The following is a 25,743-nucleotide window of genomic DNA, read 5'->3' on the forward strand; positions in this document are numbered from 1 at the left end:
AAATTGGTGTTGAGCTTTGTCAAAAGTTTTTTCTGTATCTATTGAGATGATCATATGGTTTTTATTCTTCAAATAACATTCAGTTGTTATTATAGGTTTTTATCTTGCTCCTTCCTCTGCAACATAGTTATATTGGCCCCATTTTGTGAAACTTACTGTATTTGTGTTCTCCTTTCTGCCAGCTGCAGAATCATAGTTCCTCTTGCTTCTGGTATCTGCCCCGTGGTGCATGGTGTTGGTCCAGAGGCTTTTGCCACTATCCCCTTTGAATGGGGCCTCCCCTTTGCTCTGTGGTTGTCACTGCCCTGAGAGGGGCAGCATCTGTTTCCTACTTATTTGAGTAGAGGCCTTCAGATCTGTTTCTTGGCTGTGTTTCTGATCTACAGTGCAAGGTACGTGGGATATAGCACTCTCACTGGGAAAGAAACCACTGTGTATTCCTCTGCTAGATGTGTTCAGCTGTGAATGTGGTCTGTTGTGTCCCTTTTTGCTCATTGTGCAGGCTCACAAAGTACACTGTTGTTTGTACCACTCTCAGTCCCACCTTAAATGGGTAGGCCTGCAGTTGGCCCTGGTGTCTCATAGCATTGTTTTCATTAAGCCACTGGTGCAGATGAACTGAGGTCAGGTCCCAGGACTGCAGTAGTCATGCACCTGGACCCACTGTGGGAGCTATGGATGTGACTCAGACTCTGGCCTGCCCCCCTCCTTAGGTCCATGCCCACAAAACCCCCACCTGCTAAAGCAAGATCTGTCCCAGCTGCAGGACAACTTGTTGTCCTTTCAGATGTTTTGCAGATCCCAAATTTAGGAAGCTGTTGGTGGAGGTGTACCTCCGTGGTTCATGCAGTAATGAGGAGAGATTTCAGCTCTTCTTCCTTAGGCACACAGCCTCTGGAAATCAGCTATGATTTCAGTCCCTCCTCTCAATGGATTTCCTAGTGGAAGGAGCTATCTATGCCCTTCTTTGACAGCAGGGAAGATCCCAGCAACCGCTGGAGGATTTCCTAGTAGTAAGAGCTATTCACACCTCCTGGGACACTGGTGCAGATCCTGATGCCCACTGGTGGATTTCCTACTGGTGGGAGCTGTCCATACCCTTTCTGGCCAGTGGGGTCAGGGCCTGGCCTCTGCCCACAGTTTTGGAAGAAGCAGCCAGTGCCCATCTCTGAAGCCCAAGACTCACACCCACACCTGGAGCACCTGTAGGCAGTGTCCTATTGTCTGGCAGTGCTCAAGGAAAGAAGACTTTATGGTGGTCCCTTTCCATTCTGTGTTTGCCTCCCAATAATGGTGCTTTACCTGTCTGGCAGGCACAGGTTTCCCTTCCAAGTACACCCTCAGTTGCCACAGTTTGACCTCTCCAAGCTGTTTCCACACCTCTCCCTGGGCCTGAACTCTGGAGCTTGAACTTCAGGACCTGGCCCACGTCCCAACCAACAGAGCCGTGTGTCAGGTTGGGGAGAACACGGTGGCAGTGCCGTCCCTCTGTGCAGGTGACTCTCCGTTTTGCCTTCCTCAAGCTGGTTACTGTTCTCTCCTCTTAGGCTCCAAATTTCCCCTTTGTCCAGGGTTGTTTCCCTGACAGTGAGGAAATTTCCCAAGGTGCAGGAAGCTTTCCTGCTTCACAGCTCCCTCCCTGAGGTGCAGGCCCCATTTCTGATTCCTTCTGTTTCTTTTTCCTTTTGTCCTACTGTGTTATGTGGAGTTTTTCTTGTTGTTTCATACATCTAACATCTTCTGTCAGTGCTCAGAAGCTGTTTTGTGTGAATCATTTCACTTGTAGATGTATTTTCAATGTTTCTGTGAAAGAAGGTGAACTCTGCTTCCTACTCCTCTGCCATCTTAATCTTTCTCCAATAATCACTTGATTTTAAAAGCATTCTAAAAGTACTACATTTTTTCTCTCCCTCTTATTTTATGTTTTTCATGTCATATTTTGCACTTTTATTTTGTGTATCCCGACTGCTTACTGTAGTTAACGTTGATTGTGATAGTTTTGTCTTTTGAGTTTCATACTAGCTTTTTAATTAGCTGATCTACTATTTTTACTGCATATTTACCCTTACCAGTAAGATTTTTCCTTTGATATATTTTCTTACTTCTAGCTGCTATGTGGACTTTTATTTTCTCCTTTAACCTTTCTTAAAAGGCCATTTTCGTGGTAATGAGTTTCTCTATCTTTTGCTTGCCTGGGAAAATTTATCTCTGTTTCAATTCTGAACAATAAGATTGAAGCATAAAGTGTTTTAGGTTTAAGTTTTTTTGTTTGTTTGCTTGTTTTTACTTTCAGAACTTTAAATATATACTGCTACTCCCTACTGATCTGTAAATTTTCTGCAGAGAAATGAACTGATAGTCTTATGGGGTTTTCCTTGTATTTGATTAGTTGTTTTTCTCTTGGCATTTTTAAGATTCTCTCTTTAACTTTTGCCGTCTTAAATATAGAGTGTCTTGGTGTGAATCTCTTTGAGTTTGTCTTGTTTGAAACAAGTTTGTGTTTGTGCTTCCTGTTTGAAACAAGTTGATTTTGTGCTTTCTGGACCTGGATGTATGTTTCCTGCCCCACAATAGGGAAGTTTAAGCCTTTATTTCTTCAGGTATGTTTTCTCTTTACTCTTTTTCTTCTTCTGTAACCCTACAAGGCAAACATTAATATCCTTGATATTCTCCCAGAGATCCCTTAAACCTTTTACTTTAAAAAAAATTCTTCTTTTTGCTGTTCTGACTGGATGGTTTCCACTATTTTATCTTCTAGATTTCATATCCATTCTTCTCTATTATCTAATCTGCCGATGATTCCCTCTAGTGTATTTTAATTGTGTTATTCAGTTATGTTTGATTCTCATAATTTCTAAATCTTTGGTGAAATTTTCACTAAGTTCCTACATTCTACTTCCGTATTTGGTGACTATCCTTATGACCATTTCTTTGAACTCTTTGTCAAATAAATTATCCCCATTTCATTAGGGTTTTTTTTCTGGAATTCTATAGTGTTCTTCAGTTTGGAACATATTTCTCAATCTCCTCATTTTGTTTAACTTTAGGATTTTGTTCCTATTAATCAAGTGAAATAACTATCACTCATAGTCTAAAAGATGTGGGCTTATGTGGAAGCATTTTTTGTGTAAATTGCTTGTGCCTAGCACCATAGGCCAAGGCATTTCTGGAGGGTGCTATGCTGAGATGCCTTGGCAGAGCAGCTGGAGCTGGAGGAGGCACAATCTAGATGCAGCTCCTGGGGAGCACTATGCCAGAGTCACCTTCATGAAGTGACTGAGGCTGGATTGGATCCAGGCTGGGGGTAGTCCTTGGGGAATGCTGTACCTGACACCAACTTGGCAGGTTTGCTTGGGCTGGATCAGACCTTAATCAGGGGCAGACTAGGAGTGAGGGGAACTCTCAAACAATCATGCTTACTGGTGCTTCCAATTCTGGAGCAGACTCCATCAGTTCATTACTCATTTGACCAAATTTGTGTGTCTAGCAAAAAATATCCTTCCCCTACATTCTAGATACCCTTAAAATTAATTTTGTTTTTATTGGGTCCCAGGAGTGTGAATCTGTACTCTGGCCCTTCAGCAATATTCCTTTCCTTTCTACTGTCGGTTGCTGCATTGGGATGGGATTCCCATGGATACTCTGTTTCTGTCTTTCCTACTCATTTCTACATCATCCTTATATGTGTAGTGGCTATTAAATCAGCCCTCAAGTCTTTTTCAAGAGGAATTTCTCTATGTGTATGTATAGATTTGGTGTGTCCCTGAAATGTGAGCTCAGTAGCTTACTATGCTGCCTTCTTGACTCCTCCCATTAAAATAAAAACTTTTAAATAAGGCAACAAAAAAATGGGCCAAATTTGTCTCTGGTAGAGCTTTATTAAAAAAAAAATTATAAAAGGTGTATTTCAGGTGAGAGGAAAATAAGCCCAGGAAACATACTTGAGACTCTACAATAAGTGAAAAAAAAAAAAAAGTAGAAAGCAAAAAATGTGGATTAAAAAAAATTGACCACTTAAAGCAATCATAATACTAGAGGGTTATAAAATATGGCAAAATCAGAATATTCAACAACAATAGCATATAAGTTCGGGTATGTTAATCAGAGATAATATAGAAGACATTTACACATCATTATGTGCTTTAAGATTATATCCTTGTGTTATTGCTAGAGGCTTTTATTTAGATATTGATTAACCTGAGGTTTTGTAAGTAATGCAAGAATTTTTAAGTGAACATCATGACATTGAAATAATACAAAGGACCAGCTATAAAATTATATGCATATGTTCTATTCTAAACAGGGTTGGCATTCCTAATCCCCAATTTTAGTGGCATATCATGCAGACAGATATGCCAACAAAATTGGAAAAACAGGGAGGTAAAACAGGAAAATCAACAACTATAACAAAAGATTTTTCTTTTAGGTATTTCATTTAGCAGTTAATGGATCAAGCAGATAAAATATCCATATGTGTGTGGAATATTTAAATAACATACTTAACCCTGTGTAACACTTTACCAAGTTGTTACAGAGTACATTTTCTTTTCAAGTTCATAAAATAGGTTTAAAATTGTACCACATGGTGCCATAGACATATGTTTACAAATTCCGAAAGATTATCATCTTCTAGCTTTAAACACTGGTTAAGTTCCATTATGGCTTGTTCTTTGACCCATATATCATTGACTTTCATGATTTCAAAACTCTTAAATCTTTTTTTAGTGATCCTTATAATATTCACATACAAAGTAAGTCAGACCTCTATTTCATAAAACATAAGCATACATCCCAGGTAGGTTAAATATTTAAATGTACAAGATAAGACTATACAACATCTAGAGAAGAATAGAATGACAATCTTTATGCTATTGGCCAGGGAAGAAATTTTTAATGAGACACAGAAAGTATAAGTCATAGAGAAAAATACTGGTATATTCAACTACATGAAATTCTGTTCATTTTAAAAGCCATAAAGAAAATGGGAAAGCAAGCTCAAACAAAAGAACATATTTTATTATATAACCAATAAAACATTTATTTTCAGAATATATTAAAGAACTCCTACAAATAAGTGAGAAAATAGTTTACTACTTAATAAGCAATGAACAAAAAGAAGAGAATTTCACAGAAGAGTGTATAATTGACTTAACATATGAAGAATGTTGAACCTCATCAGTAATCAGTTCAGTTCAGTTCAGTCCAGTCGCTCAGTCGTGTCCAACTCTTTTGACCCCATGAACCGCAGCACGCCAGGCCTCCCTGTCCATCACCAACTCCCAGAGTTCACTCAGACTCACGTCCATCGATGCAGTGATGCCATCCAGCCATCTCATCCTCTGTCGTCCCCTTCTCCTCCTGCCCCCAATCCCTCCCAGCATCAGAGTCTTTTCCAATGAGTCAACTCTTCGCATGAGGTGGCCAAAGTAATCTTAGATACGCAAATCAAAACCACTGTGTATCATCATTGCCACCTTCAAATGAACAAAGTTTAAAAATCAAACAAAATCAAGTGATGGCTAGAGTGTATAAAGGAATGAAAATGTTTTCCCACTTCTGATGAGAATGTAAAATAGTAAAATTATTTTGAAAATCAATTTGGCATCACTTAGAAGGCAATGGCAACCCACTCCAGTACTCTTGCCTGGAAAATCCCATGGACAGAGGAGCCTGGTAGGCTGCAGTCCATGGGGTCGCTAGGAGTCGGACAGGACTGAGCGACTTTACTTTCACTTTTCGCTTTCATGCATTGGAAAAGGAAATGGCAACCCACTCCAGTGTTCTTGCCTGGAGAATCCCAGGGACGGGGGAGCCTGGTGGGCTGTCGTCTATGGGGTCGCACAGAGTCGGACACGACTGAAGCAACAGAGCAGCAGCAGCAGCAGTAAAGCTGAACATATGCAACATACTTGCAACTTCAGTTCAGTTCAGTTTAGTCGCTCAGTCCTGTCCAGCTCTTAGCGAAATGAACTGAACTGAACTGAAGTTACAAGTATGTTGCATATATTCAGCTTTACTAAGTGATGCCAAATTCCACTATTGCACATATATCTGAGGCAATTTTTTTTCCATGTGTACCAGAAGTCAAATTTCAAGATTATTTACTGAGGTCTTGTTCTAAAGCAAAAAAGTTAAAACTATCTAAATGTTCATCAGCAATGGAAAGATTGGCAATTATTGTATATTCCTAAAATTATCTAAAACAAAGTATGTAAAATTATTGAAATAAATAGGGTACAGCATTGATAAATCTCTAAAACATAATGTTGACCTAAGAAATAAGTTTTAAAAAATTATATTGTGTTATTTTAGTTACATAAAGTTCAAAAGCAAATAAATCTAAAAGTGTAATGTATATGGACAGACAAATATGAAGTTAGGTGCTAAAGCTACAAAGGAGAAGCAGGAAATAATTCAAAAGAAGAAATACAAATAGCTAATAAACTTTTAAAATGGGAATTAAAACACTACTAATCATGGAAATGCATACTAACAATTATATTCCATTTCAAATCAAGATGCTGGCAAAACTTTAAAGTTATTTTAAAAAGCAAGATTTGACAGGACTATAAAGGTAAATTAAAGGTTTAGAATTCACATCTCCTAAATCCAACCATTTCAAATGTAGGTTTATATCCAGGAGAAATTCATATAAAAAGGCCCCAGAACATGTGCAAAAATAAAGTGTCATATAGTTATACAATATCATTCTAACTAGCTAAAACTAGAATTATATGTATCAATATGGTTAAGTCTAAAATCCACAGGACTTCCCTGGTGGTCTGGTGGTTAAGAATCCACCTCGTGATGTAAGGGATCCAGGTTCAATCCCTGGTGAGGAACTAAGATCCCCCACGTTATGGGACACCTAAACCCATGCACCACAATTACCAAGCCTGTGTGCTCTAGAGCCCAGGCACCACAACTAGAGAGCCCTTGTACTGTAACTACTGAGCCTGCACAGAGCAACAAAACTTCCTATGTGCTGCAACTAGGATACAGTGCAGCCAAAATAAATAAACCATAAAATATTTTAAAAAGAAATTGAGGTAGTAAGTTGAGAAGTAAAGCAAATAGAATTTAAAAAAAATCAAAATAGTGGCTATTTGGTGAGGCTAAATGATCAGGCATAGGCAACCAGAAGGTGTCACTTTACCTATGTGGTTTAATATTTTATCTCTTAGAATGATCTTAAAGCAAATAGTGCAAAAATCATAAGATTTTATAAAGCTGAATGTTGGAATAACATGTGATATTCCTTGTGTTATTCTCTGCATAATTTTATTGCTTAAAATACATAGTAATAATAATGTATTAAGGGTAAAAATAAAAATAGAAAGAGTAGGATACAATTCCTAGGTATAAGGAGCAGCAAATACTATTCTGGTATCTTGGTTTCCTTACTTCTCTGATTTGTGAAATCTAACTCCTTCTCAAAATTTACCCTAAGTAACCCCCTCTGCTGTGACATATTTTCCAGACCCACATAAAGAAATACTAAGCACCTTAACTGTACCTAAGTAGTGTCTATCACACCAAGTTATGATTGTATAATTTGTTTGCAAAATACACAGTAGCTTCAAGAGGAGACTGTGTTCTCATTTTTATTTTTCTGGTGCCTAACACCCAATGTTTGGCACAAAGCAGATACCCAACAAACAATTGCTGCCAAAGTTGAAATTAATGAGGCTCTATTTCTGGATAATATAATGAAAAATAAAGAACTTTAAGACAGAGTTCACCTTAAGATCCTAGACCCATTTTCAAGTATGTTAGAAAAATTGATTAATTTCTCTGGATTTATTTTTCAATTAGGAAATTTAATTGGTATAGCAAAACTTAGAAGTCATTTGATAAATTATACACACATTTCATTTATTGGATGACACAGCTGTACACATAACAAAGTACATTCTGTGATCTATAAAAAGTCTTCAACTATCCTAAAGTGTTTTCACCAAAAATGTTTAAACATAGTGCCACTTAGTAATATATGTAGAGCCTAATTTGAGTAACATGGTAGTAAAGGAGATGGCTTACTATTAAAGCTGAAGAATGTTAAAGGTCAAAGTTCCAGGAAAAAGTATAATAGAAACTGAGTGGTGTGGTACTATCTGGTTTTTTATGACTGATAAGAGTTATTGCCTGTGTTCTACTGGTTGTTAAATATTTTAGCTACCACTGTTGTTTTCACATCACATGATTTAATCAAACATTTTAGTTAACAGTAAATTTCTATACACACCACTCAAAAATAGCCAGATTATAAATAGGTCAAATACAATATGCATGCGTGCTCGGTGCTTCAGTCGTGTCAGACACTGGGCAACTCTATGGACTGTAGCCGGCCTGGCTCTGCTGTCCATGGGATTCTCCAAAGCAAGAACACTGGACTGGGTTGCCATACCCTCCTGACAACTTGATATTCCTCCTGGGAATCTTCTTGACCCAGGGATTGAACCCACAATGTCTGCTGCATTTTCTGCATCATAGGCAGATTCTTTACTGCTGAGCCACCCAGGAAGCCCTTAATACAACATATTCAGTCCTAAAACTTTATCAAAATTAATGCAGATTTTATTTTTTAAAATTTTTTTGTGATTCCAATTATTTTTTCATTTCTTGAAGTGCTTCAGGGCAGTTTAACAAAGTTCAAATAGCACAATATAGTGATAGAACAGAAATGTATGCTGACAGAATCTCAGTTAATCCTAAGATTGTTGGATACATTTGCATTTTTATTATCTAAAGCTTATCCTTTATGTATACATAAACAAATGGAAATATTAATAAAATTTAACATACTAGTTTTTCTTGAATTCATAATTTCTTTATTAAAATGTTCACAGCTTCTTGGTAAGTACATGTATTGATGTGTGAAGGAAAGACAAAAGACCAGCTCTTTAATTATAGAAATTTGAGAAACTGAAGTGTAAGCTTTCCTCTGAAATCTAGAAAAACAATGAGATGTTAGTTTGAAATAAGAATCTGATATTCTAAAACCAGATTAAACTGTAGGGCTTCAAAGAGAATGAGAAGGATCAAGTGTTTCTAGAGACATACTAAAAGAAGAGGCTGGAAATTTCAAAAGTTTTATATACAGAAGACTAGGAACATGTCTGCTAAGAGGTGTTTGGAAAATACTTTGCAACAAAAGGATCTCTGAGATCTTTTTTCTGTTCAAAGCAAATGTTCTGCACACTGGTATAAATGACTCCCTTATGAATTCACATTTTAACACCCTGTCACCAGAACACTGTGTACAAAGAGAAATATGTTTCTAGACAGTCTGGGTGCAGTCTGTGATCATCATTTAAGCACAGAATTGTCTAGACTTTACTTACTTCAGTAAAATGCTGATATCAAAAGCAGCAACAATAACTTCTGTAGGCCAGAAAGGATGATTTCCTTTCACCACTTCCCTAATCCAGTGCTGGAACTGTTTGCATTTGAGTGGTGGTGTTTTATCTTCCATAGCATCTCTGGGACCTATACAGGAGAGGTTAGCATTCACAATCTGTAGGAAGGAACGGCTAAGGAATTTGTTTTGAAGCAACATGTGTATGCAAGCACATTGTTTTTATGCATTCCTTTCTTATAGGTAAACACCTACATCTTTATCTTTTAACATTATTATTATCTTCATTATTACTATTAATATCATTATTTGAGGGAAGCATGGTGCTGGTAAGTACAAAACATCTACTAACATTACCATGATTAGAGAATTTAAAAAGTTGAATCTCAGAGCTTAGCATGCTCAGAAAACATGTGAAGGAAAATTAAATGTTGAATGTTCAGTAATATAAATACAGGATTCCCAGTTTCTCAGTGAAGATGAGGAATAACATGACATTTGATTTTGAAATTTTGATCCATAAGTGTTTCATAAATATATGAGGTAGTAAGAGGTAGCACAAGGTAGGTTATTTATTTTCTTAAAGTGGCCAAAATTTTTTAAAGTATAGTTGATTTACAATATTGTGCCAATCTCTTCTGTACAACAAAGTGACTAAGTTTTACAGATATATACATTCTTATTATAAATATTCTTTTCCACTATGGTTTATCTCAGAAGATTGGACAGTATTGCCATTTTAACAATTTTAAGCCTTCCAATTCAAGAGCAAGGAATAGCTTTCCATTTATTTAAATCCTCTTTAATTTTCTTATTAATGTTTCATAGTTCTCAGTGTTTATGAGTCTTTCACTTCCTTGGACAGGTTTATTCATAGGTATTGTTTATTTTTGGTGCAATTTTAAAAGATTTTTTGCATCCTATTTCTGATATCTAATAGGTAGTATAAATAAATTCAACTGATTTCTGAATGTTAATCTTATACCCTGCTACACTGAAGAATTTATTTATTAAATTCTGTAGTTTTGTGTGGAGTTCTTAAGGTTTTCTATATGTAGTATTATGTCATCAGCACATAGTGACAATGTTACCTCTTCCCTTCCAATCTGGATAAATTTTATTTCTTTTTCTTGTCTAATTGCTGTGACTAAGACTTCTAATACTACATTGAATAGAAGAGGTAAGAGTGGCAACCTTGTCTGTTCCAGCTTTTATAAATAGTGTTTTCAGTTGAGTTTAGTATTATATTGGCTATGGGTTTGTCATCAATAGCCTTTATTATGTTGAGGTATGTTCCCTGTATACTCAATTTGGTAAGAGTTTATCATGAATGGATGTTGAATTTTGTCAAATGCTTTTTCTGAATCTATTGAAATGATCACGTGGGTTTTGTCTTTTGTTTATGTGGTATATCGCATTGATTGATTGGCATATGTTGAAACATCCTCATGATCTTGGGATGAATTTCACTTCATCATGGTGTATAATCTTTTTATGTGCTGTTGGATTCATTTTTCTAATAGTTGTTGAGGATTTTTGCCTCTATATGGACAAAAATATTGGCCTCTATTTTTTTTTTTCCTGGTGGTCGTCTTTGTCTGATTTTGTTATCAGGGTAATTGTGGCTACATAGAATGTCTTTGAGAGTGTTCCCTTCTCAACACTTTTTGAAGAATTTGATAAGGGTTGGCATGAGTTCTTTCTATGTTTGGTAGAATTTGCCTGTGAAGCCATCTGGTACTAAACACTTGTTTTTAGGAAGTGTTTTGTTTTAACAGATTCTATTTCACTACTAGTGATCAATAGTTCAAATGTCTATTTCTTCTTGATTCAGTTTTGGTGGAATGTATGTCTCTAGAAACCTTCCATTTTTTCTAGGTTCTCAAATTTGTTGTTGTATAATGATAGTATTCAGTTCAGTTCAGTCACTCAGTCGTGTCCAACTCTTTGCAACCCCATGAATCGCAGCTCGCCAAGCCTCCCTGTCCATCACCAACTCCCGGAGTTCACTCAGACTCACATCCATCGAGTCCTTGATGCCATCCAGCCATCTCATCCTCTGTCGTCCCCTTCTCCTCCTGCCCCCAATCCCTCCCAGCATCAGAGTCTTTTCCAATAAGTCAACTTTTCGCATGAGGTGGCCAAAGTACTGGAGTTTCAGCTTTAGCATCATTCCTTCCAAAGAAATCCCAGGGCTGATCTCCTTCAGAATGGACTGCTTGGATCTCCTTGCAGTCCAAGGGACTCTCAAGAGTCTTCTCCAACACCACACTTCAAAAGCATCAATTCTTCGGCGCTCAGCCTTCTTCACAGTCCAACTCTCACATCCATACATGACCACTGGAAAAACCATAGCCTTGAAGACGGATCTTAGTCAGCAAAGTAATGTCTCTGCTTTTGAATATGCTGTCTAGGTTGGTCATAACTTTTCCTCCAAGGAGTAAGCGTCTTTTAATTTCATGGCTGCAATCACCATCTACAGTGATTTTGGAGCCAAAAAAATAAAGTCTGACACTGTTTCCCCATCTATTTTCCATGAAGTGATGGGACCGGATGCCATGATCTTCGTTTTCTGAATGTTGAGCTTTAAGCCAACTTTTTCGCTCTCCTCTTTCACTTTCATCAAAAGGCTTTTTAGCTCCTTTTCACTTTCTGCCATAAGGGTGGTGTCATCTGCATATCTGAGGTTATTGATATTTCTCCCAGCAATCTTGATTCCACATTTCTGCAATATCTGCTTTATGTCTCCTTTTTCATTTCTTAGTTTGTTTATTTGGGTTCTTTCACTTTTATTCTTGGTTATCCTGGGCAGAAGTTTGTCAGTTTTGTTCACCCTTTCAAACAACCAGCCCTTGGCTTTATTGATTGTTTTCCTACTGTATTTTAATCTCTATTTTATTTATTTCCTCTCTGATCTTTATTGGTTCCTTCCTTGTGCTGAATTTAGACTAGTTTTTTTTTTTTTTTTTTTTAAATTTTTCTAAGTGGTAGGTTATTCTTGCCTGGAGAATCCCACGGAGACTGGCAGGCTATGGTCCATAGGGTTGCAAAGAGTCAGACATGCCGGAAGCAAACTTAGCACAGCACAGATTATGTTGTTTATTTGAGACTTTTCTCGTTTTTTGAGGAAGATTTGTATTGCTATAAACTTCCCTCCAAGAGCTGCTTTTGCTGCATCCCATAGATTTTGTGTGGCTGTGCTTTCATTGTTATTTGTCTCAAGGGAATTTTTTTTTTTTTTACTGGCATCAATTTTAACATTTTTTATTTGTATTAAGATGTAACATTTAGTAAGCCCACAAATCTTAATATTTAAAGCTTTATCAGTGTTTATGTACATTCATACTTGTAAAACTTTCAAGAAGATCAAGATATAGAACATTGCCAACACCCCAGAGGGCTCCTTGTGCCCCTTCCCAGGCAATACTCACCCTAAGATAAATACTTCTCTGACCACTATCACTGCATGTTAATTTAACCTGTCTTGACCTTCATATAAGGGGAATCAAATGGTAGGAACTCTGTCTGTGGCACCCTGTCTACCTCTCTTCTAGTCCTCCAGTCAGAAGATCACCTCTTCAGTTTTTCAAAGAAATACCCTCAATATGTAATTCAATTTTTAAAATATTCAACCAAAGAGACTGATGCCCAGAAAAACATAGGAGTTTCTTTTCTGAGGTTCCCCATCTTCCCTCTGGATGACTGGCAGAGAACATTTACCTCCTTGCAGCAGAGTCTCACTTTTCCCCCAACTCCACAAGACAACCATATCAGAGCACAGCAAAGTAAATTCAGTCTTAGCATACTTGAAGGATTGTTTCGTTACAAGGACTGTAGAAAGTGATTATTGCTGTCTATACAGTTTAGGGATGAGAAAGCAATCAACATTACTCATAAATGGAGTAGGTCACAGCATATAGAATTACCCATAAAGCTTTTGTTCTGAACATCATGGCAAGGTGGGATGCCTAAGAAAAAGGGCTTCTCATGATAACAGGACAGCAATATAGATAAGTTTACTTTGAATATATAATTCTATGCAGCTTAATTTTACCCCTAAGGCAGGTGAAGTAGGATTGTACTTAGAATCCCAGTAGGTGTCCATTAAAAATCAATTACTTTGACATACCACCCTAGAAAACATTATATGTTGATGCTCTCACTCAGAAGAGCTACAACTGAGAAGGTCCTTTCAATTCCAGCTACCATTTAACTTCCTACAGCTGGGGTGGCAAGAATTAAAGCTCAGAAATTGAAGGTTTTCACTCTAATAATACAGTATTTTTTTAAGTGAAGATAGAGATTTATAAAAATTTCTCTTGGTGCATGGTCTTCCTTGGTGGTTTTTTTTAAGTGGCTTTCGTTCCTTCAAAGTAGCAGCAATGTACATTTATTTATGAAGTACGTGCCTCTATCCGTGACCTGTGCACTGAGTAGATGTTGAAAAGACTTACCTTGAAGCAAATTAAGATAAAGTAAAAAGATCCCCTGTGATATAGTCAAATATTTAAAATTTACTATAATTGTACACTATAAATGAAATCACCTGGATCTTTGCTGCCCGTTTTCTGCTGTTCCTCCCTCTCTTACCTGGTTTTACCATTCTTCTACAAAGGGACTTAACACTTCTGTTTTGATTTTATGTTTTATTCTTCATGGTTCCTTTTTATAAATTCAAAGTTCTTTCAATTTCCTATTTTTGCTAATATTTAAAATATGTAAATTTGAGGTATTTGGATTTTTTAAAGAATATAGTTAATTTATTTTAATTGGAGGATAATTACTTTACAATATTGTGATGGATTTTGCCATACATTGACGTGAATCAGCCATAGGTGTACATGTGTCCCCCTCATCCTGAATCCCCCTCACACCTCCCTCCAGACCCTATTCCTCTGGGTTGTCCCGGAGCACTGGCTTTGAATGCCCTGCTTCATGTGCTGAACTTGCACTGGTCATCTATTTTACATATGGTAATATAAATTTTTCCATGCTATTCTCTCAAATCATCCCACCTTCACCTCCTACATAGTCTAAATATCTGTTCTTCACACTGTGTCTCTCTCTCTCTCTTTTTTTTTTGCCTTGCATATAAGATCATCATTACTATCTTTCTAAATTTCATTTATATGCATTAATATACAGTATTGGTGTTTCTCTTTCTGACTTACTTCACTTTGTATAATACACTCCTTTTTTTTTTTGCCTTGCATATAAGATCATCATTACTGTCTTTCTAAATTTCATTTATATGCATTAATATACAGTATTGGTGTTTCTCTTTCTGACTTACTTCACTTTGTATAATACACTCCAGTTTCATCCAGCTCATTAGAATTGACTCAAATACATTCCTTTTTATAGCTGAGTTGAGAAACCTATATGCAGGTCAGGAAGCAACAGTTAGAACTGGGCATGGAACAACAGACTGGTTTCAAACAGGAAAAGGAATATGTCAAGGCTGTTTATTGTCACCCTGCTTATTTAACTTCTTTTTATTATTATTATTTTTTTAATTTTTATTTTTACTTTATTTTACTTTACAATACTGTATTGGTTTTGCCATACATTGACATGAATCCACCATGGGTGTATATGCATTCCTAAACTTGAACCCCCCTCCCACCTCCCTCCCCATAACATCTCTCTGGGTCATCACCGTGCACCAGCCCCAAGCATGCTGTATCCTGTGTCGGACATAGACTGGCGATTCAATTCTTACATGATAGTATACCTGTTACAATGCCATTCTCCCAAATCATCCCCCCTCCCCTTCTCCCTCTGAACCAAAAGTCCATTATACACATCTGTGTCTCCTTTGCTGTCCTGCATACAGGGTCGTCATTGCCATCTTTCTAAATTCCATATATATGTGTTAGTATACTGTATTGGTGTTTTTCTTTCTGGCTTACTTCACTCTGTATAATCGGCTCCAGTTTCATCCATCTCATCAGAACTGATTCAAATGAATTCTTTTTAATGGCTGAGTAATACTCCACTGTGTCTATGTACCACTGCTTTCTTATCCATTCATCTGCTGATGGACATCTAGGTTGTTTCCATGTCCTGGCTATTATAAACAGTGCTGCAATGAACATTGGGGTACATGTGTCTCTTTCAATTCTGGTTTCCTTGGTGTGTATGCCCAGCAGTGGGATTGCTGGGTCATAAGGTAGTTCTATTTGCAATTTTTTCAGGAATCTCCACACTGTTCTCCATAGTGGCTGTACTAGTTTGTATTCCCACCAACAGTGTAGGAGGGTTCCCTTTTCTCCACACCCTCTCCAGCATTTATTGCTTGCAGATTTTTGGATCGCAGACATTCTGACTGGTGTGAAATGGTACCTCATTGTGGTTTTGATTTGCAACGCTCTAATAATGAGTGATGTTGAGCATCTTTTCATGTGTTTGTTAGCCATCCGTACGTCTTCTTTGGAGAAATGTCTATTTAGTTCTTTGGCCCATTTTTTGATTGGGTCGTTTATTTTTCTGGGATTGAGCTGCATAAGTTGCTTGTATATTTTTGAGATTAGTTGTTTGTCAGTTGCTTCATTTGCTATTATTTTCTCCCATTCCGAAGGCTGTCTTTTAACCTTGTTTATATTTTCCTTTGTTGTGCAGAAGCTTTTAATTTTAATTAGATCCCATTTGTTTATTTTTGCTTTTATTTCCAGAATTCTGGGAGGTGGATCATAGAGGATCCTGCTGTGATTTATGTCGGAGAGTGTTTTGCCTTCATTCTCCTCTAGGAGTTTTATAGTTTCTGGTCTTACATTTAGATCTTTAATCCATTTTGAGTTTATTTTTGTGTGCGGTGTTAGAAAGTGATCTAGTTTCATTCTTTTACAAGTGGTTGACCAGTTTTCCCAGCACCACTTGTTAAAGACATTGTCTTTACTCCATTGTATATTCTTGCCTCCTTTGTCAAAGACAAGGTGTCCATATGTGTGTGGATTTATCTCTGGGCTTTCTATTTTATTCCATTGATCTATATGTCTGTCTTTGTGCCAGTACCATACTCTCTTGATGACTGTGGCTTTGTAGTAGAGCCTGAAGTCAGGCAAGTTGACTCCTCCAGTTCCATTCTTCTTTCTCAAGATTGCTTTGGCTATTTGAGGTTTTTTGTATTTTCATACAAATCTTGAAATTATTTGTTCTAGTTCTGTGAAAAATATGGCTGGTAGCTTGATGGGGATTGCATTGAATTTGTAAATGCTTTGGGTAGTATACTCATTTTCACTATATTGATTCTTCTGATCCATGAACATGGTATATTTCTCCGTCTATTAGTGTCCTCTTTGATTTCTTTCATCAGTGTTTTATAGTTTTCTATATATAGGTCTTTAGTTTCTTTAGGTAGATATATTCCTAAGTATTTTATTCTTTTCGTTGCTATGGTGAATGGAATTGTTTCCTTAATTTCTTTTTCTACTTTCTCATTATTAGTGTATAGGAATGCAAGGGATTTCTGTGTGTTGATTTTATATCCTGCAACTTTACTATATTCATTGATTAGCTCTAGTAATTTTCTGGTGGAGTCTTTAGGGTTTTCTATGTAGAGGATCATGTCATCTGCGAACAGTGAAAGTTTTACTTCTTTTCCAATTTGGATTCCTTTGATTTCTTTTTCTGCTCTGATTGCTGTGGCCAAAACTTGCAGAACTATGTTGAACAGTAGCAGTGAAAGTGGGCACCCTTGTCTTGTTCCTGACTTTAGGGGAAATGCTTTCAATTTTTCACCATTGAGGATAATGTTTGCTGTGGGTTTGTCATATATAGCTTTTATTATGTTGAGGTATGTTCCTTCTATTCCTGCTTTCTGGAGAGTTTTTATCATAAATGGATGTTGAATTTTGTCAAAGGCCTTCTCTACATCTATTGAGATAATCATATGGCTTTTATTTTTCAATTTGTTAATATGGTGAATTACACTGATTGATTTGTGGATATTGAAGAATCCTTGCATCCCTGGGATAAAGCCCACTTGGTCATGGTGTATGATCTTTTTAATGTGTTGTTGGATTCTGACTGCTAGAATTTTGTTGAGGATTTTTGCATCTATGTTCACCAGTGATATTGGCCTGTAGTTTTCTTTTTTTGTGGCATCTTTCTCAGGTTTTGGTATTAGGGTGATCGTGGCCTCATAGAATGAGTTTGGAAGTTTACCTTCCTCTGCAATTTTCTGGAAGAGTTTGAGTAGGATAGGTGTTAGCTCTTCTCGAAATTTTTGGTAGAATTCAGCTGTGAAGCCATCTGGACCTGGGCTTTTGTTTGCTGGAAGATTTCTGATTACAGTTTCAATTTCCGTGCTTGTGATGGGTCTGTTAAGATTTTCTATTTCTTCCTGGTTCAGTTTTGGAAAATTGTACTTTTCTAAGAATTTGTCCATTTCTTCCACGTTGTCCATTTTATTGGCATATAACTGCTGATAGTAGTCTCTTATGATCCTTTATATTTCTGTGTTGTCTGTTGTGATCTCTCCATTTTCATTTCTAATTTTATTGATTTGATTTTTCTCTCTTTGCTTCTTGATGAGTCTGGCTAGTGGTTTGTCAATTTTATTTATCCTTTCAAAGAACCAGCTTTTGGCTTTGTTGATTTTTGCTATGGTCTCTTTTGTTTCTTTTGCATTGATTTCTGCCCTAATTTTTAAGATTTCTTTCCTTCTACTAACTCTGGGGTTCTCCAATTCTTCCTTTTCTAGTTGCTTTAGTTGTAGAGTTAGGTTATTTATTTGACTTTTTTCTTGTTTCTTGAGGTATGCCTGTATTGCTATGAACTTTCCTCTTAGCACTGCTTTTATAGTGTCCCACAGGTTTTGGGTTGTTGTGTTTTCATTTTCATTCATTTCTATGCATATTTTGATTTCTTTTTTGATTTCTTCTGTGATTTGTTGGTTATTCAGAAGTGTGTTGTTCAACCTCCATATGTTGGAAGTTTTAATAGTTTTTCTCCTGTAATTGAGATCTAATCTTAATGCATTATGGTCAGAAAAGATGCTTGGAATGATTTCGATTTTTTTGAATTTATCAAGTTTAGATTTATGGCCCAGGATGTGATCTATCCTGGAGAAGGTTCCATGAGCACTTGAAAAAAAGGTGAAATTCATTGTTTGGGGGTGAAATGTCCTATAGATATCAATTAGGTCTAACTGATCTAATGTATCATTTAAAGTTTGCGTTTCTTTGTTAATTTTCTGTTTAGTTGATCTGTCCATAGATGTGAGTGGGGTATTAAAGTCTCCCACTATTACTGTGTTATTGTTGATTTCCCCTTTCATACTTGTTAGCATTTGTCTTACATATTGCGGTGCTCCTATATTGGGTGCATATATATTTATAATTGTTGTACCTTCTTCTTGGATTGATCCTTTGATCATTATGTAGTGGCCTTCTTTGTCTCTTTTCACAGCCTTTGTTTTAAAGTCTATTTTATCGGATATGAGTATTGCCACTCCTGCTTTCTTTTGGTCTCTATTTGCGTGGTATATCTTTTTCCAGCCCTTCACTTTCAGTCTGTATGTGTCCCTTGTTTTGAGGTGGGTCTCTTGTAAGCAGCATATAGAGGGGTCTTGTTTTTGTATCCATTCGGCCAGTCTTTGCCTTTTGGTTAGGGCTTTCAACCCATTTACGTTTAAGGGAATTATTGATAAGTATGATCCCGTTACCATTTACTTTATTGTTTGGGGTTCGGGTTTATACACCCTTTTCGTGTTTCCTGTCTAGAGAAGATCCTTCAGCATTTGTTGGAGAGCTGGTTTGGTGGTGCTGAATTATCTCAGCTTTTGCTTGTCTGTAAAGCTTTTGATTTCTCCTTCGTATTTGAATGAGATCCTTGCTGGGTACAGTAATCTGGGCTGTAGGTTATTTCCTTTCATCACTTTAAGCATGTCTTGCCATTCTCTCCTGGCCTGAAGAGTTTCTATTGAAAGATCAGCTGTTATCCTTATGGGAATCCCCTTGTGTGTTATTTGTTGTTTTTCCCTTGCTGCTTTTAATATTTGTTCTTTGTGTTTGATCTTTGTTAATTTGATTAATATGTGTCTTGAGGTGTTTCGCCTTGGGTTTATCCTATTTGGAACTCTCTGTGTTTCTTGGACTTGGGTGATAATTTCCTTCCCCATTTTAGGGAAGTTTTAAAATATTATCTCCTCAAGGATTTTCTCATGGTCTTTCCTGTTGTCTTCTTCTTCTGGGACTCCTATAATTCGAATGTTGGAGCATTTCATATTGTCCTGGAGGTCTCTGAGAATGTCCTCATGTCTTTTAATTCGTTTTTCTTGTTTCCTCTCTGATTCATTTATTTCTAACATTCTATCTTCTATTTCACTAATCCTATCTTCTGCCTCCATTATTCTACTATTTGTTGCCTCCAGAGTGTTTCTGATCTCATTTATTGCGTTATTCATTATATATTGACTCTTGTTTATTTCTTCTAGGTCCTTGTTAAACCTTTCTTGCATCTTCTCAATCCTTGTCTCTAGGTTATTAATCTGTGATTCCATTTTGATTTCAAGATTTTGGATCATTTTCACTATCAATATTCAGAATTCTTTCTCAGGTAACTTATTTAACTTCTATGCAGAGTACATCATGAGAAACGCTGGGCTGGAAGAAATACAAGCTGGAATCAAGATTGCCGGGAGAAATATCAATAACCTCAGATATGCAGATGATACCACCCTTAAGGCAGAAAGTGAAGAGGAACTTAAAAGCCTCTTTTTTTTTTTCTTTTTTTAAATTTAATTTTATTTTTATGTTTACTCTATTTTACTTTACAATACTGTATTGGTTTTGCCATACATTGACATGAATCCACCACGGGTGTACATGCATTCCCAAACATGAACCCCCCCTCCCACCTCCCTCCCCATAACATCTCTCTGGGTCATCCCCGTGCACCAGCCCCAAGCATGCTGTATCCTGCATCGGACATAGACTGGCGATTTGATTTTTACATGATAGTATACATGTTTCAATGCCATTCTCCCAAATCATCCCACCCTCTCCCTCTCCCTCTGAGTCCAAAAGTCCGCTATACACATCTGTGTCTTTTTGGCTGTCTTGCATACAGGGTCATCATTGCCATCTTTCTAAATTCCATATATATGTGTTAGTATACTGTATTGGTGTTTTTCTTTCTGGCTTACTTCATTCTGTATAATCGGCTCCGGTTTCATCCATCTCATCAGAACTGGTTCAAACGTATTCTTTTCAATGGCTGAGTGATCCTCCATTGTGTCTATGTACCACAGCTTTCTTATCCATTCATCTGCTGATGGACATCTAGGTTGTTTCCATGTCCTGGCTATTATAAACAGTGCTGCGATGAACATTGGGGTACATGTGTCTCTTTCAATTCTGGTTTCCTTGGTGTGTATGCCCAGCAGTGGGATTGCTGGGTCATAAGCCACACACATATGGACACCTTATCTTTGACAAAGGAGGTAAGAATATACAATGGAGTAAAGACAATCTCTTTAACAATTGGTGCTGGGAAAATTGGTCAACCACTTGTAAAAGAATGAAACTAGATCACTTTCTAACACCGCACACAAAAATAAACTCAAAATGGATTAAAGATCTAAATGTAAGACCAGAAACTATAAAACTCCTAGAGGAGAATGAAGGCAAAACACTCTCCGACATAAATCACAGCAGGATCCTCTATGATCCACCTCCCAGAATTCTGGAAATAAAAGCAAAAATAAACAAATGGGATCTAATTAAAATTAAAAGCTTCTGCACAACAAAGGAAAATATAAGCAAGGTGAAAAGACAGCCTTCGGAATGGGAGAAAATAATAGCAAATGAAGCAACTGACAAACAACTAATCTCAAAAATATACAAGCAACTTATGCAGCTCAATCCCAGAAAAATAAACGACCCAATAAAAAAATGGACCAAAGAACTAAATAGACATTTCTCCAAAGAAGACGTACGGATGGCTAACAAATACATGAAAACATCACTCATTATTAGAGCGTTGCAAATCAAAACCACAATGAGGTACCACTTCACACCAGTCAGAATGTCTGCGATCCAAAAATCTGCAAGCAATAAATGCTGGAGAGGGTGTGGAGAAAAGGGAACCCTCCTACACTGTTGGTGGGAATACAAACTAGTACAGCCACTATGAAGAACAGTGTAGAGGTTCCTTAAAAATTGCAAATAAAAAGCCTCTTGATGAAAGTGAAAGTGGAGAGTGAAAAAGTTGGCTTAAAGCTCAACATTCAGAAAACAAAGATCATGGCATCTGGTCCCATCACTTCATGGAAAATAGATGGGGAAACAGTGGAAACAGTGTCAGACTTTTTTTTTTAGGCTCCAAAATCACTGCAGATGGTGACTGCAGCCATGTAATTAAAAGATGTTTACTCCTTGAAAGGAAAGTTATGACCAACCTAGATAGCATATTCAAAAGCAGACACATTACTTTGCCAACAAAGGTTTGTCAAGTCAACGCTATGGTTTTTCCAATGGTCATGTATGGATGTGAAAGTTGGACTGTGAAGAAGGCTGAGCGCCAAAGAATTGATTCTTTTGAACTGTGGTGTTGGAGAAGACTCTTGAGAGTCCCTTGGACTGCAAGGAGATCCAACCAGTCCATTCTGAAGGAGATCAGCCCTGGGATTTCTTTGGGAGGAACGATGCTAAAGCTGAAACTCCAGTACTTTGGCCACCTCATGCGAAGAGTTGACTCATTGGAAAAGACTCTGATGCTGGGAGGGATTGGGGGCAGGAGGAGAAGGGGACGGCAGATGATGAGATGGCTGGATGGCATCACTGACTCGATGGACATGAGTCTGAGTGAACTCGGGGAGTTGGTGATGGACAGGGAGGCCTGGCATGCTGTGATTCATGGGGTTGCAGAGTCGGACATGACTGAGTGACTGAACTGAACTGAACAGAATATTCCATTGTGGATATGTACTTCCTTATCCATTCATCTGCCAGTGGACATCTAGGCTGCTTCCATGTCCTAGCTATTGTAAAGAGTGCTGCAATGAACACTGGGGTACATGGGTCTCTTTCATTTCTGGTTTCTCAATGTATATACCCAACAGTGGGATTGCTGAATCATATGGCAGTTCTATTCCCAGTTTTTAAAGGAATTTTAAAGGAACAGACACTGTTCTCCATAGTGGCTGTACCAGTTTGCATTCCCACTAACAGTATAAAAGTGTTCCCTTTTCCCAACACCTTCTCCAGCATTTATTGTTTGTAGACTTTTTGATGGTGGCCATTCTGACTGGTGTGAGATGATTCCTCATTGTGGTTTGATTTGCATTTCTCTAATAACAAGCGATGCTGAGCATCTTTTCCTATGTTTATTAGCCATCTGTATGTCTTCTTTGGAGAAATGTCTTTTTAGCTCTTTATTCACTTAGATTGAGTTGTTCATTTTTCTGGCATTGAGCTACATGAGCTGTTTGTTGTTTTGGAGATTAATTCTTTGTCAGTTGTTTCATTTGTTATTATTTTCTCCCATCCTGAAGGCTGCCTTTTTACCTAACTTATAGTTTCCTTCATTGTGCAAAAGATTCTAAGTTTAATTAGGTCCAATTTGTTCATTTGGTTTTTTATTTCCATTACTCTGGAAGGTAGGTCATAGAAGATTTTGCTGTGATTGATGTCAGAGAGTGTTATGCCTGTGTTTCCCTCTCAGAGTTTTTTAGTTTCTGGTCTTACATTTAGATCTTTAATCCATTTTGAGTTTATTTTTGTGTATGGTGTTAGAAAGTATTCTAGTTTCTTTTACACATGGTTGACCAGTTTTCCCAGCACCACTTATTAAAGACTGTCTTTTCTCCATCATATGTTTTTGCTTCCTTTGTCAAAGAGAAGTTGTCCATACCTGCATGGATTTATCTCTGGACTTTCTATTTGGTTCTATTGATCTGTATTTATGTCTTTGTGCCAGTACTATATTGCTGATGACTGTAGCTCTGTAGTATAGTCTAAAGTCAGGAAGGTTGACTCCTCCAGTTCCATTCTTCTTTCTCAAGTTTGCTTTGGCTATTCGCAGTTTTTTGTGTTTCCATACAAATTGTGAAATTATTTGTTCTAGTTCTTTGAAAAATATCATTGGTAGTTTGATAGGGATAGCTTTGAATCTATAGATTGCTTCAGGTAGTATACTCACTTTCACTATATCGATTATTCCAATCCACAAACATGGTACGTTTCTCCATCTATTTCTGTCATCTTTGATTTCTCCCATCAGTGTTTTATAATTTTCAATATGTAGGTCTTTTGTTCCTTTAGGCAAATTTATTCCTAAGTATTTTATTCTTTTCATTGCAATGGAGAATGGAATTATTTCCTTGATTTCTCTTTCTGTTTTTTCATTGCTAGTATATAGGAATTCAAGTGATTTCTGTGTATTAATTTTATATCCTGAAACTTTACTATATTCATTGATTATCTCTACCAATTTTCTGATGGTAACTTTGAGGTTTCTATGAAGAGGATCATGTCATCTTCAAACAGTGAGAGTTTTACTTCTTTTCCAACCTGGATTCCTTTTATTTCTTTTTCGTCTCTGATTGCTGTGGCTAGGACTTCCAAAACTATGTTGAATAGTAGTGGTGAGAGTGGGCATCCTTGCCTTGTTCCTAATTTTAGAGGAAATGCTTTCAATTTTTTGCCATTGAGGATAATGTTTGCTCTGGGTTTGTCGTATATGGCTTTTATTATGTTGAGGTGTGTTTCTTCCATGCCTGCTTTCTTGCAAGGTTTTATCATAAATGGGTATTGAATTTTGTCAAAGACTTTCTTTGCATCTATTGATATAACATGGTTATTATCTTTCAATTTGTTAATATGGTGTATCACATTGATTGATTTGTGAATACTGAAGAATTCTTGCATCCCAAGAATAAAGTCCACTTGGTCATGATGTATGATCTTCTTAATATGTTGCTGGATTCTGTTTGCTAGAATTTTGTTGAGGATTTTTGCACTTATGTTCGTCAGGGACACTGGCCTGTAGTTTTTTTTCCTGTGGCGTTTTTTTCTGGTTTTGGTATTAGGGTGATGGTGGCCTCCTAGAATGAGTTTGGGAGTTTTCCTTCCTCTGCAATATTCTGTAAGAGTTTGAGTAGGATAGGTGTTATCTCTTTTCTAAATTGCTAGTAGAAATCACTTGTGAAGCCAAAATTTCCTTCATGGAAAAGTTCAGTTTGTCCTGAGTGTGCATTTTTCAGGCACTGCTGAAAAAGTGTGAATCTGCCAATTGTAGTCTGCTGGCAAAAACAGTGTTCTCACCCTGTGAAACCTATACTGTTTCACTTTCAAACCCACTTAAGAAAACTCTTTGTGTGCTGATTCTTTCTTCACTACAATCAATTCTTGGTGCAAGCAAGTTTTCTGAAACAAATACAGTGCTTGGATCTCTTTACTTGCAGCTCATGTACTAGAACACCTAGGTTTATAATGTGTTGTATGGGTATGCTTCTAAACAACCCAGAGAAACACCAGTTCACACAATTTCTTTTTTGGAAGGTTTAGTTACCCTAAGTGTGCATTTTCAGTCCTGGACACTGCAGGAAAATATGCTGGGCATGAACAAATATGCTGATTGACATCTGTTGGCAAAAACAGTGATCTCACCCTGTGAAAGTAGAATGTTTCACTCTCAAACCCACTTATGAAAACACTTTGTGTGCTGATTCTTCCTCACTACAGTCAATCCTTGGTGCAAGCAAGTGAGTTTTCTGAAGGAAACACAGTGCTTGGATCTCCTTACTAACTCATGTAATAGAATACCTAAATTTATAATGTGTTGTATGGGCATGCCTCTAATGACCCAGAGAATCATCAGTTCACACAACCACCTTTATGGAAGGTTCAGTTATCTTGAGTGTTCATTTTCAGTGCTGGGACACTGCAGGGAAATACACTGGCTGTGAATCTGCCAATTTCAGTCCACTGGCACAAACAGTATTCTCACCCTACAAATGCCAAAATGTTTCACTCTCAAAATCACTCAAGAAAACACTATGTGTGCTGATTTGCTTTTCACTAAAGTAAATTCTTTTCAAAGCAAGTGACTTCTCTGAAAGAAAATATATGCTTTGATCTCCTTGTTAGGAGCTCATCTAATACAACACGTAGGTCATAATGCATTGTATGGATGTGCCATTTACCCAGAAAACAACCAATTCATACAGCTTCCTTCATGGAAAGGTTTAGTTTGTCCCAACTGTGCATTTTCAGTTCTGGGACATTCCTGGAGAATATGCTGGGTGTGAACCTGCCAGTTGGGGTCTATTGGCACAAACGGTGCTCTCACCCTGGGAAAGCTAGAATGTTTCACACTAAGACCCACCAAGGAAACCACTGTGGGTGCTGATTCTTTCTTCACAACAGTCAATTCTTGGT

Source organism: Budorcas taxicolor, chromosome 15 (genome assembly GCF_023091745.1).
Source record: "Budorcas taxicolor isolate Tak-1 chromosome 15, Takin1.1, whole genome shotgun sequence".
Taxonomy (NCBI): domain Eukaryota; kingdom Metazoa; phylum Chordata; class Mammalia; order Artiodactyla; family Bovidae; genus Budorcas; species Budorcas taxicolor.